Source organism: Neophocaena asiaeorientalis, unplaced genomic scaffold, assembly GCF_003031525.2.
Source record: "Neophocaena asiaeorientalis asiaeorientalis breed wild unplaced genomic scaffold, Neophocaena_asiaeorientalis_V1.1 scaffold332, whole genome shotgun sequence".
Classification (NCBI taxonomy): domain Eukaryota; kingdom Metazoa; phylum Chordata; class Mammalia; order Artiodactyla; family Phocoenidae; genus Neophocaena; species Neophocaena asiaeorientalis.
The window spans coordinates 2,719,154-2,732,824 of record NW_020173111.1 but is presented as its reverse complement, the minus strand read 5'-3'; positions in this window follow the sequence as shown (position 1 = coordinate 2,732,824).

Genomic DNA, 13,671 nt, shown 5'->3' with positions numbered 1-13,671 from the left:
ACTGTGATTAAAAATTTTTCAACAAACAAAAGTCTAGGACCAGATGGCTTCACAGGTGAATTCTATCAAACATTTAGAGAAGAGCTAACACCTATCCTTCTCAAACTCTTCCAAAATATAGCAGAGGGAAGAACACTCCCAAACTCATTCTACAAGGCACCATCACCTTGACACTAAAACCAGAAAAGGATGTCACAAAGAAAGAAAAGTACATGCCAATATCACTGATGAACAAAGATGCAAAAATCCTGAACAAAATACTAGCAAACAGAATCCAACAGCACATTAAAAGGATCATACACCATGATCAAGTGGGGTTTATTCCAGGAATGCAAGGATTCTTCAATATACGCAAATCAATCAACGGGATACACCATATTAACAAATTGGAGGAGAAAAACCATATGATTATCTCAATAGATGCAGAGAAAGCTTTTGACAAAAGTCAATACCCATTTATGATAAAAACCCTGCAGAAAGTAGGCATAGAGGGAACTTTCCTCAACATAATAAAGGCCATATATGACAAACCCATAGCCAACATCATCCTCAATGGTGAAAAACTGAAAGCATTTCCACTAAGATCAGGAACAAGACAAGGTTGCCCACTCTCACCACTCTTATTCAACATAGTTTTGGAAGTTTTAGCCACAGCAATCAGAGAAGAAAAGGAAATACAAGGAATCCAAATTGGAAAAGAAGAAGTAAAGCCGTCACTGTTTGCAGATGACATGTTACTATACATAGAGAATCTGAAAGATGCTACCAGAAAACTACTAGAGCTAAGCAATGAATCTGTTGAAGTAGCAGGATACAAAATTAATACACAGAAATCTCTGGCATTCTTATACAGTAATGATGAAAAATCTGAAAGTGCAAACAAGAAAACACTCTCATTTACCACTGCAACTAAAGGAATAAAATATCTAGGAATAAACCTACCTAAGGAGACAAAAGACCTGTATGCAGAAAATTATAAGACACTGATGCAAGAATTAAAGATGATACAAATAGATGGAGAGATATACCATGTTCTTGGATTGGAAGAATCAACATTGTGAAAATGACTCTACTACCCAAAGCAATCTACAGATTCAATGCAATCCCTATCAAACTACCACTGGCAGAACTAGAACAAAAAATTTCACCATTTGCACGGAATCACAAAAGACCCCGAATAGCCAAAGCAATCTTGTGAACGAAAAATCGGAGCTGGAGGAATCAGGCTCCCTGACTTCATACTATACTACAAAGCTGCAGTAATCAAGACAGTATGGTACTGGCACAAAAACAGAAAGATAGATCAATGGAACAGGATAAAAAGCCCAGAGATAAATCCACGTACATATGGTAACCTTATCTTTGATAAAGGAGGCAGGAATATATAGTGGAGAAAGGACAGCCTCTTTAATAAAGAAACGAAATTGAGCTGTTTGTAATGAGGTGGATGGACCTAGAGTCTGTCGTACAGACTGAAGTAAGTCAGAAAGAGAAAGACAAATACTGTATGCTAACACATATATATGGAATTTAAGAAAAAAAAGAAGAAAAGGAAAAAATGTCATGCAGAACCTGGGGGTAGGACAGGAATGGAGACGTGGACCTGCTGGGGAATGAACTTGGGGATATGGGGAGGGGGAGGGGTAAGCTGTGACAGGGCGGGAGGGTGGCATGGACATATATACACTACCAGGCGTGGAATGGATAGCTAGTGGGAAGCAGCCGCATAGCACAGGGAGACCAGCCCGGTGCTTTGTGACTACCTAGAGGGGTGGGATTGGGGGGGTGGGGGGGAGGGTGACGCAAGAGGGAAGAGATATGGGAACATATGTATATGTATAACTGATTCACTTTGTTGTGAAGCAGAAACTGGCACACCATTGTAAAACAAAAAAAAGAATAAGAACTCATGAGATAGCAGGAAGGGTTTGTTTCTATCTACCTTTTACCATAGGAGAGAGCATTCTATCTGAAGACACCCTGGGGAGGGGAACCTATTTCTATGTTAATTATGATAATACTCTGCCTAAGCACTCTTTTGCTAAAATTTAATCCCATTTTCTCTCTTCCTGTACTTTGTATAAATTGATATTGTGTTCCTTTCTTCCCTAAATTTAGCCTCTATATACTTCAGGAGAATTAGGAAATCATCTCTCAGCCATATCTTCTAGATTGAGTAACCCTAATTCCTCTTTCTCCAATCATAAGTACTATTTCACTTCATTTTAATCATTTGCTGTGCTCCTTCACTCTGAACAGCATTCCAAATCACTTTTTGAAAATACAAGCCTGACCCTATGACACCAAAACACCATTCCTAGGTATATACTCAAGAAAAATGAGTGCCTATGTCCACACAAAGATCATGGCAAGAATGTTCTTAGCACCTTTAATCCAAGTATTCATTCACAGAAAGATGGATAAACAGATTGGAAGAGATTCAGACAATGAACTACTACAAAGCTATGAAAATGAAAAGCAAACAGATAATAACTGAAAAAGATCATGGGTAAATCTCAAAACTACGTTTAGTGAAAGAAGTCAGACTCCCAGAAATGCACTCCACATAATTCCACTTTCACCCAGTACAACATGGAAAACTAATATATGAGGATAGAAGTGAAAAGATTGGGTTACCTCTACGTGTGTGTATATATATGTATATGTGGGGGCTGAGGGTGGGAGGGGTCCCTTTAGACTAGAGAAGGGATGAGGGAGCCTCCTGGGGGAGGTCGAAATGTTTAATATCTGGACATGGGTGGTGGTAATATGGGTATATCCAGACATGTATGTACGGATGTGTGTGTGGATGCATGCTTGTGTGTTTGTTTGTGGATGCAAATCAAAGCCAAACATTGCTCAACAAAGAAAGCCTTCCTCAATGATGAAAGACCCCCAAACTTAAATCTGCAGCCTCAGATCCTCCTAGCAGCTCTTTGTACCACTTCCTAACAGAAATGAACACGGAAGAAAAAGTCTCAGGGACTCTTATGAAAATAGAGATTGTTTTACAACAGATCCATGAAAATATCAGCAAAACCCTTCCAGCTGGGAAAGTTCATCTGATGGAAGAATGCTGTCTACAGATGCTTCATAATATGTCTGCAAGCAACTTAAAAATCCTCAAAAAACAGTAATTAAATATGTCAACTTGACTGAATGCAATTATCTCTGGGTTCCTGACTTAAAATGCCAGGTTGGAGAAGTGGTTATAAGCCTAGAAAAATGGACAAGGGCTTTGAGGTAGGATAGCCCTGAAAGTGGGCCAATCTCCTGTCTCTATCTAGCTATGTTATCCCATGAAATCCTATTAACCTCAGAGGTGTTCAGTTGCCTCCTCAGGAAAATGGGATATTCAGAAAAATGTCATAGCATTCTCTGAGAATTAGGTGAACTAGTATGTAAAAAGGGCTTAGTAAAATGTTGGTAGACAGAAGAGAAATAATTAATACCATAAAATTTTTGACAAAGGAGGCAAGAATACACAATGGGGAAAAGACAGTCTCTTCAATAAGCGGTGCTGGGAAAACTGGACAACAAAGAGTGAGACTGGGCCACTGTCTTCCACCAAAAACAAAAATTAACTAGCAATGGATGAAAGACTTGAACGTAAGACCTGAAACCATAAGACTCCTAGTAGAAAACATAGGCCATAAACTCCTTGACATCAATCTTGGCATTTTTTCAGATTTGACACCACAAGCAAAGGCAATGAAGGCAAAAATAAACAAGTAGGACTATATGAAATTAAAAAGCTTCTGCACAACAAAGGAAACCAGCAACAAAGTAAAAAGCAACCTACTTTTTATGGAAGGAATGGGAGGAAATATTTTCAATCATATGTCTGATAAGAGACTGATATCCAAAATATGTAAAGCAACAGCAAACAAAAAGAAGAAAAAAATCAATTAAAAAATGGGCAGAAGATTTTAATAGACGTTTTTACAAAGAAGACATACAGATGGCCAACAGGTACATGGAAAGACTCTCCACATCACTAATCATCAGGGAAATGCAAAGCCAAACCACAATGAGATATCACCTCACACCTGTCAGAATGGCCAGCATCAAAAAGACAAGAAATCACAAATGTTGATGAGGGTGTGGAGGCAAGGGATCCCTTGTGAACTGTTGGTGGGAATATAAAATGGTACAAGCACAATAGTGGAGCTTCCTCAGAAAATTAAAAATAGAACTACCATATGATCCAACAATTCTACATCTGGGTATTTATCTGAAGAAAACAAAAACACCTGCACAGAAAGATACATGTACCCCCACGTTCACTGCAGCATTATCTACAGAAGAGTGTGGAAAATTGGGAGGTGACCATGGTTATGTCACTGTGTATATCTGTCAAAACTCAGAGAACTGGACATTAAAAAGGGTGATATTTACTGAATGTAGATTATGCCTTAATAAAAATAAAAATAAATGACTATTCATGTTTTAAGACTTCACCTTTCTATGAACTTGTTCAAACATATGAATATAATAAATCTGCCAGGGAAATTATTCTCCTAAAAACAGAAGCAGTGTTATTAAAATAATACTCTGAAAAGCAATTATACTCCAATAAAGATGTTAAAAAAATAAATTAAAAAAATAACACTCTGAGCAAATCTAGGAGTAAAGTTTAGGAAGTGTATGCTAGGGAGTTTGGAAAGGTAAAAAAGGGATATAAATACAAAGTGTAGTAAGAGCTAGTCTTTGTTTTTGTTTAATTTTATTGAAGTATAGTTGATTTACAATGCTGTGTTTAATTTCTGCTGTACAGCAAAGTGATTCAGTTTTATATATATTCTTTTCCATTATGGTTTATCACAAGATATTGAATACAGTTACCTGGTCTCTATATAATAGTTAGAGCTAGACTTTGAAAGTCACCTCAAAGAAGATAAGGAAGGCAAGTGTCCCAACAAATCAGCTGACTCTAAATCTTGGAAATGTATTTAGATAATTCAATGAAAACTGTTCCACTCTTTAATTCACGGAGTATACATAAACAGATCTTGCCATTAAAATATGTCATTGCAGAATAAGAGCTCCATGGTTTCACGCTCATTCTTAAAACAGGAGAAGGTGTAGTAACAGAAGTTAAGTATGAAGATAAGGATAATGGAGGGAAATACTGTATGTTAGACAAGGACTATCTGATGGTGCTCTCTCCCTTATCTGGACCTTTCCCTGACACCACACATGCCAGGCCTCATTACATACAGGATCACTGCAAACAGAAGGTCAGGGACAAGGATAAAGGACAAAGTGTTTGTAAACAGAGAAAGGCAACCCTGTGTAATCAAAAAGCTTCATCTCCATTTGAAAAGGAACCATTATCCTGAAATCCTTTCCCATTTTTATTGGATCTTTCAAGTCATTTATAAGAATAACACACAAAAAACTATCCTCTGGGTGTAATATAAATACTACTCATAATAAGCAAGAAACAAGATCCAGAAATATGCTTGCTTCTCATGTTAGGAAATCAGGATGTAATATTTTACACGGTCAAGAACTCATTGGAGAAAGAAAAAGAACTGTGAGGAAAAAAGTCAAGAGGCTCTTCTTTCTAAGCCACACTATTTATAATGCTCTTAAAGAGGTTTGTATTTGCGTAATCATGATGACTGAAACCACAATTTGCCATCAGTTCTATATTTAAAGAGAAAACTCTGGTGGTCTCCTAGCTCACATTTAATTAATGGAAAAATTTTCTTTACAGCTATTGGAAAATTTTTCTACCTAATTCTTTTACTTGAAGACATTTCCAGCCAAGTGTCAGCCCCAACTCTGATCAAGCAAGCATAACCCCCTCCATGATATGCCATGGTATTCGCTGGCACAGGCTCAGACGGTGGGCTTTTTACATCACCAAAAGCAGTTCAAGTCCTCTGCCCCACACACCTTGCAGCTACCCACTAAATCTTCTTCAACTGATGCTATGTGAAGGTAATTCAAAAATAGTAAATTTTCATACATAGGTTCAATCAAATACCTTCTTGAAAAAAAAGAATTTACTTACATGGTGAAAGCACAATTTAGACATTCATCATTCACTCATTAATCTATTCAATTAATGTTTACTGAGGACCTAATAATATATTCCAGGCACTATTCTAGGAACTGGAGAGAAACAATCATAGGCCATGCCCTCTAATAGGGGAGACAGACAATAAAAACATAAAACAAACAAAATAAAAAAGGATCAACAGGGAAGACAAATACGACTACTGAAAGCTCAGAGCATCTAACCGCAGCCCAGTTGAAGTTCTACACCTATGTACAGCTAAAGAGTTTTATTTTTCACGCTGCCAGTAAAAGACACGCAGAGCTAACCAAAGCTATTCTGCTTACACCTTTTTATGATCATTGTGGAATTCAAATGATATTCAAATGTGCTGACTTGTCGCATAGTTTACACAAATCACTCTGAATTATTTTAATCGTTCATGTGGAACTGCTAAAAATTCTGCTCTCTTCCATGCTTTCACATTCATATAGATAATAAATTAGATGATTTCCATTGTGCTCTTTTCGTTGTTGTGTGTATTCATCCTCCCACCCGCTCTAACTCTTCTTCGGTAAACAAGAGAACCCCTAGCAAAAGAGCCTGCTCACAGAGCTTCAGAGCCTCACTGTATTGGAACAGCAGAATTACAAGAGGATTAAATAACCGAGCTGATCAATATACATCCTGGTTCTGACAACATCAAATGACCTGATGTGTTCACCCTCTTCCTCCCCTCCTAGGTGCAATTCCACAAGCCAACCTTCAAAGATGGGAGGTGAGGGGAAGGCAACAATGACTGCTTTAAATCGGATATCAAATTTGTGGCAGCTCCTTAAAGCTATCACAGAAATGCTCAACTTGACCAGGTCAAATTTTATTTGTCTTGTACTTTGATCACTCTCAAAGTTAGTGCAACATGTTTGCCATAGAAATAAGGAAAACAAAAATGAACTGCCCCATTGGCATGCCAGATTAAAAACAAGTGGGTTGATTTTATACTTTTGAAATAACCAGCTGGCTTGAAGCTTCTCCTACTTTCTCTGTTGACAGATTCTTGTACTCTTGGGACTCAAAGAGAAGCATTAGGTTGGATAAATGTAGGATACAATTCTGTTCATGATGATGACAGCAGTAAACATTTACTGAGCACTATGTACTAACTATGTACTAGGGGTGATGCTACATGATTTGTGCACATTACCTTATTATGACTTCTCCTTCCTATTTGCTTATTAAATTGTTCTCACCCTCCTGAATCCTTCACTTTTCCCCAATCTATTGCTCTCTTCACTTATTTTAAAAATGCACTTGGCGAGGTATACCCCCCACTTGCTACTTACCTAGAAAATCAAGTAATTAATACATGTGCTACACCTGAATGGCTAAGCTCGGCTGAAGTTCCACAGAGAGACAGCTGGGTTCCACTGCAGATGTAAGATCACCAAACTCAAATGGGAGCACGGCATTGACTGGCAATCGTCGTCCATTTCTTTGATCAACTTAACTTGTCATCGTCTGCAACAAACTTCAACCTTTTCTATTCCTCTCAAAGAGCCAACTACTAACCTTTCAACTGCCCCTTTCTCCCTTAATCTCAGAAGATGATTCTGCCTTTTACTTTGGTGAAAAAAGTTGAAGTGACCAGATGGAAAAGCCCTCACTACCTTCTACTAAAACTATAAGTGCTACAGCTTCCTTTGTCTTTGATCCCTCATGTTACTGCAGTGGGAAGCTCTTCCCATCATTTAAGCCCAATAAGCCCATTTCCTTCTTGTTCCTTTCCTATTATCTTCTTCCTTCTCAGTAACTGTTATGCTTTCCTGCATATTCCTGTACTGTATAATCAGTTCTTTTCAACCAAATCACGCCCATCAAAATTTAAATATGCTCACATCTCTCCCACCTTAAGAGTCCCTTCATCCATCATCCCAAACTCTTTACATTCTCTCTTTCATTTCATAGACAAACTTTTTGAAACAATTGACTCCACATTCAATATCCATACTCTCAATCCACTTGATACTGGATTCTAACCACAGCTGAATGGAAACAGCTCTAGCTGGGGTACTGTGATATAGATGGAACTGCTCATTTTATAGAGGTAGCAGTAGTGAAGCTGGGATTTGAACTCAGTTTGATTCTAGAACCCAGGACCTTAACTAATAAATTAGACAACATTAAAAAAAATTAACTTATATCTACCCAAATTACAAAATCATTAACATTCTGGCCTAAAATTTCAGTCTTGGATATTTACCTTATAGGTATATTTACACAACTCAAACTGGCATATGTACTAGGTTATTCCTTATTCATAGCAAATATTTAGAAATAAATATGTTGTCCATAAACAGAGGATTGGACAAATAGATTATGTAGGTAAAATGGAACATTATGCAGCTGTACAAAAGACTGAAGATGCTCTGTAATTGTTGGTGTATAAAGACTTTAAAGACACACTAAGTTTTTTAAAGTAAGGTGACATTTTGTGTGTAGTTTGCATAAAAATGAGAAAAAATGAAAATATTCTTATTTGCTTATTTTTACATAAAGGACATAAGCACACACAAATAACAAAAATGATCACCTTATGTTGATGGCTGTTGGGAACTGGGCAATAGGAGAAAGGAATAGGAGTGCAACTCAGCGTAGTATACTATAATAAGAGCCCTCACTGGCTGAGAGAGTCTTTTCTTCCAGATCCAGTTCTAAGCATTAAATATATTAACATATTTATTTGTACCTACAAAGCAGGTGGTAACAGTAACCTTACTGTACAGATGAGAACACTGAGACACAGACTGGCATATAATTTTGCCAGTGTCACACAGCTAGTATATAGCAGGACAGAGTGGTTGAGGCAGTTGTCATATCATCCACAAGCCTAAAATATTTACTGCCTGCTCCTTTAAAATAAAGTTTGCTCATCCCTTATGTTGATAACATGAGCAAACTGTATCTATGACTCCAGGTCAAAAAAGTTCCAACCCTATAATATACAGAAGCAAGACGTTCTTTTTCCTGACTCGATAATGTTACAACAGCTGTCCCTACAAGCCATCCATGGCATCTGTGTTTTTAAATGATTTTGTGTTTGTTTTGCTAAATCATGAAATGTACATTGTTATTTTCAAACTGCTCAGAGTCTTCCCTAGGTCTGGAGATAATTTATAATCTAACAGTAAAAATACTTGGTTCTGAAACATAACAGTGATATTTGAGGACAGAATGCCAGGAAACACCAACACGATGTTTTGATGAATATTTATGAGCATCTCCACCTGGCCTTCCAGTTTCCCATGCTTTGTTGCTAATGTTTTTGTGCCTGCATGGAAGGGTGTGTGTGTGTGTTCGTGTGTGTGGCAGGGGGCATGTTGAGGAAAGGGAGAACCATTCTGAGCCTACCTCTTGAAGAATGACCAAGTATGCTGAGTTCAAACTTTTACCTCCTTCCTCCCTTTTGTAAGCCCTGACTGCATATCATCTTTGAACCTTAACTGTAGAACACTCTCCTGACTCTTACATATGCACTGTCTTCATTCATGTACTTATCACCCCTTTTTCCTGAAACATATTTTTTCCATTTCTCTTCCATCATTTCCATCAGCACACAGGCATGCTGTTTTGACTCCCTCCAGTTGACACTAATTTCTTTCATTATCTTTACAAGAACCCTCACTGAAAGACCTTTTTATATTTGCCCTCTCCAATGACTCTCTTCCATTCTCCCTTGAATCCATTCCAATCAGGCTATTTGGCCCCTGCTACCCACTCCACTGAAACTGTTCTTTTCAAGTCGCTGAAGAGTCACTGCCAAATTTGACATTCAGTTCTCAGTGCTTATTCTACTCTACCTTTCAGCAAGATTTCAAAATTCAGCTATTGTAAATAGTGCTGCAACGAACATTGGAGTGCATGTATCTTTATGAATTATGGTTTTCTCTGAATAAATGCCCAGGAGTGGGATTTCTGGATCATATGGTAGCTCTATTTTTAGTTTTTTAAGGAACCTCCATACTGTTCTCCATAGTGGTTGTACCAATTTACATTCCCACCAACAGTGTAGGAGGGTTCCCTTTTCTCCACACCCTCTCCAGCATTTATTGTTTGTAGATATTTTGTTGATGGCCATTCTGACCGGTGTGACGTCATGATTTTAAATACTATTGTTATCCTGATTAGCTCCTGCACTAACTATTAGTTTTCAACTGGAATGGACCAACAGTATTCCTTTGCTGTCTTGCATGAAGACTGTGCCAGCTCCCCTTCCCTCTGTCATAACCTAGTCTGTAGAAATCGGGATTGTCTGGACAATCTGTAGATCAACACACTGGTCCAGCATATGGATGGCATCATACTGATTGGACCTGGAAAACAGGAAGTAGCATGAGGTTTAAATGCCTTACTAAGACACATGAATGCCAGAGGATAGGCAAGAAACAGAAATTCAGAGGCCCTCGACCTCTGAGAAGTTTCTGGGACTCCAATGGTCTGGAGCAAGTTGAGGCACTTCCTCCAAAGTGAAAGACAAATTGCGTCAACTTGGACTACCTGGAATTAAGAAAGAGGCATAAGGCTAGTTTGGTATCTTTTGGATTTTCGAGGCAAATATATATCATATTTCAGTGTGCTGCTCCAAACTATTTAAAGGGTAACTTTAAGGCTTCTGATTTAGAGTGGGGCCCAGAGAAAGAGAAGATTCTGCTACAGATCCAGGATGCAATGAAAGCTACTCTGCCCTTGAGGCCTTATAACCCGGCACACCCGGGGGGACTGAAGTGTTTGTGGCAAATATGCATGTCTCATAGTCCTGCTAGTAGCCTTCAATAGGACAATCACGGTGCTGACCTTAAGGCTTTCAGAGCAAAGTCTTACCCCATTCTATGATAACTATTCTCTTTATGAGAAATAGCTCTTAAATGGCCACTGGTTTCTCCCAGTGCTGTACACTTGACTGAAAGACATCACTTGACCACGCATTCTGAACTGCCCATGATGGTATTTGACGGATCAAACCAGAAAATTGGGCATATGCACCAGCAACCCACTAGGTGGAAATGGACTATAAGAGATGAACCTGGAGCATATCGTGAAGGCAGACACAAGTGATGTCATCAAGTGATTCATACATCACCTGCTCCTGCTGCATTGTCTCTACCTCAATCTATGCTTCAGGCATCACAGGGCATCCTTATGACCATTGGGGCCTGGTTTATAGCGTGATATACTGAAAGCAACTGGAAATAGATTGCTTCAGCATCATTGCCCCAATCTAGAGTATTTCTTAAAGATGGAAGTGAACGGAAAACATCCTGCTAAAGAAAATTTAAGCAGAATATTCTGTTGTCCCTTTCTCTAGATTCAGAGATAGCTAGAGGAAAAGGTCTACACTGATTCATGGGCAGTGGCTAAGAGTTTAGCTAAATGGTCAGGGACTTGGAAAGAATAGATTGGTGATAAGGAAATCTGGGGAGGAGGTATGTGGATAGCTCTCTGAGAAAGGCACATGCAAAGATATTTTTGTCCTCTACGAATTATAACCAAATATCATTCATGACAGAGGAGGCTCTCAGTGATCAGATGGCAATGGAAATACATTCATGGATGCCAGTCAGCCTCTTTCTCTAGCTGTTCTAAGTGCTTGCTGATGTGTCTGTTAAAAAAGTAACCAAGGCAGCAGAGATCGAAGGTACGCATATGATGAAAAACACGCACTTTCCTCTTCTAGGCTGTCTAGGCTCTTACCATTACTGAGCAACTAACTTGCAAACATTAGACACCAACACAGAGCCTCCTACAGGACACCAATCCCAGGGAGACCAAACAGCCACGTGGCAGCAGGTTGATTATACCAGATCCTTCCATCCCAATGGGAGCAGCCGTGTGTCTTCATAGGTGTAAACACTTGTCATACTGATTTGCATTTGCTCTCTGCAATGCTTCTGACAACACGACCATCTTACAAAACATCACTTCTTACTAAAGAACTCATTTTACAGCAAAAGCCCAGCTACGGCTTTGGACCCTGTGGACTACACTGGGAGTTACCACATATACCATTATAGAAGATGACCCAATAGATCAGTAGGATGGCCTATTGAAAGCTCAGATGTGGCCTGTGTTGGAAGCGACACTCAGAAAGCTCAGAGCACTTACCTGTAGGATGAAGTACAGCTTTGGAACCAGGGGCTGTGCTGTTTCTGTCATAGTCAGAATATTATGGTGAAAGGAAGTGTGGGTCTTCTCGCTATTACAAACTAATATTCCACTCAAAGTATTGGTTTTCTGTTCCTCTAAATTTGACTCCGCTCATTTAGTCATTTCAAATCCAAGGGAAGAAATGGTCAAGGTGATGCAACAAGAAGTCCACTGGATTGGAAACTGACACCATCACCTGGCCATTTGGGCCCATTGGTGCCACTAAAGCATTAATAGGCAAAGGTGATTAAATTATTGTTAGGGTGACTAATGTCATTTACCCAGAGGAAATCGAGTTGATGTTATACAGTGGGGGCAGGGAGGAATACATGTGGAACCTAAGAGATTTTCTGAGATGCTTCTTAGTCATTTCATATCCAATAGTATAGCTTAATTGGAAAACTATAGGAAAACACAAAGACACAGACATTGATCATTCAAACCTTTCAGAGATGAAGGCCTAACTTAACCCACCAACTGAAACACTGTTGAGAAGAAGGACTGGCTGATGAAATAAGAAATATGCAATAAGAAATATGCAATGAGTAACAGAAGGAGAGTTATAATGATCAACGACAGCCTTGCTCCAAATGAAATGTGAAGTCTTCACCTTGGCTTCACAGTCTCTATAAGCTCTGTGCCCCAGAAACATCTCAGACCCCGTGTCTTACCACTCTCCTCAGGCTCACTCTGCTGCAGTCAGCTGCTCTCGACGCTCCCAGGACACCCAGCACCATCACTACTCAGGGTCACTGCACGTGCTGTGACCTCTGCTTGACCTACTCTTCCATTTCAAAGTTGTCTCAATTTAAATGTGCCTGAGAAGAGGGCCTTTCCTGACCACTCACTCAAAACACCCCACATCATTTCTCTGTAATCCCTACCTTACTCTGTTTTTCTTCTGATCATATACCACAACCACACGACAGATCAAATCTTTATTACCTACTTAACTATCTAACATTAATATTATTTTTAAATATTTCATTTTATTTAAAATATTATTTAATATTATTCATGTATTAAATATACTGCTATAATAATATTTAATAATGATATTTATTTATTTATTTACTGTTTTTCTCCCCCTCCAGAATGTAAGATCCACAATGTCAAAGTTATTATTTTTGTTCACGCCTATATCTCCCTCCACTGCCTAATGTAATTTCTGGTATATAGTACCACAATCAGGATACTTTTTTTTTTTTTTTGCGGTACGCGGGCCTCTCACTGTTGTGGCCTCTCCCGTTGCAGAGCACAGGCTCCGGACGCGCAGGCTCAGCGGCCATGGTTCACAGGCCCAGCCGCTCCACGGCATGTGGGATCTTCCCGGACCGGGGCACGAACCCGTGTCCCCTGCATTGGCAGGTGGGCTCTCAACCACTGCACCACCAGGGAAGCCCTGGAAGGATACTTTTTTATCTTGAACTACCCACCTACCCTATATTCACTTTTGAAGCAAT